Source organism: Sinocyclocheilus rhinocerous, unplaced genomic scaffold (genome assembly GCF_001515625.1).
Source record: "Sinocyclocheilus rhinocerous isolate Xijiao unplaced genomic scaffold, SAMN03320098_v1.1 scaffold1436, whole genome shotgun sequence".
NCBI lineage: Eukaryota > Metazoa > Chordata > Actinopteri > Cypriniformes > Cyprinidae > Sinocyclocheilus > Sinocyclocheilus rhinocerous.
This window is the reverse complement of record NW_015647013.1, coordinates 597940-598497: the sequence shown is the minus strand read 5'-3', so window position 1 is coordinate 598497 and position 558 is coordinate 597940.

Here is a 558-nt window from a genome sequence, read left to right as displayed (position 1 = left end):
ATCCATCCATCCATCCATCTATCCATCCATCCATATATCTATCTATAACTATCCATCCATCCATCTATCCATCCATCCATTTATCTATCTATAACTATCCATCTATCCATCCATATATCTATCTATAACTATCCATCCATCCATCCATCCATCTATCCATCCATCCATTTATCCATCCATATATCTATCTATAACTATCCATCCATCCATCCATCCATCTATCCATCCATCCATCTATCCATCCATATATCTATCTATAACTATCCATCCATCCATCTATCCATCCATCCATTTATCTATCTATAACTATCCATCCATCCATCTATCCATCCATCCATTTATCTATCTATAACTATCCATCCATCCATCCATCCATCTATCCATCCATCCATCTATCCATCCATATATCTATCTATAACTATCCATCTATCCATCCATATATCTATCTATAACTATCCATCCATCCATCCATATATCTATCTATAACTATCCATCCATCCATCCCTCTATCTATCCATCCATATATCTATCTATAACTATCCATCTATCCATCCATCC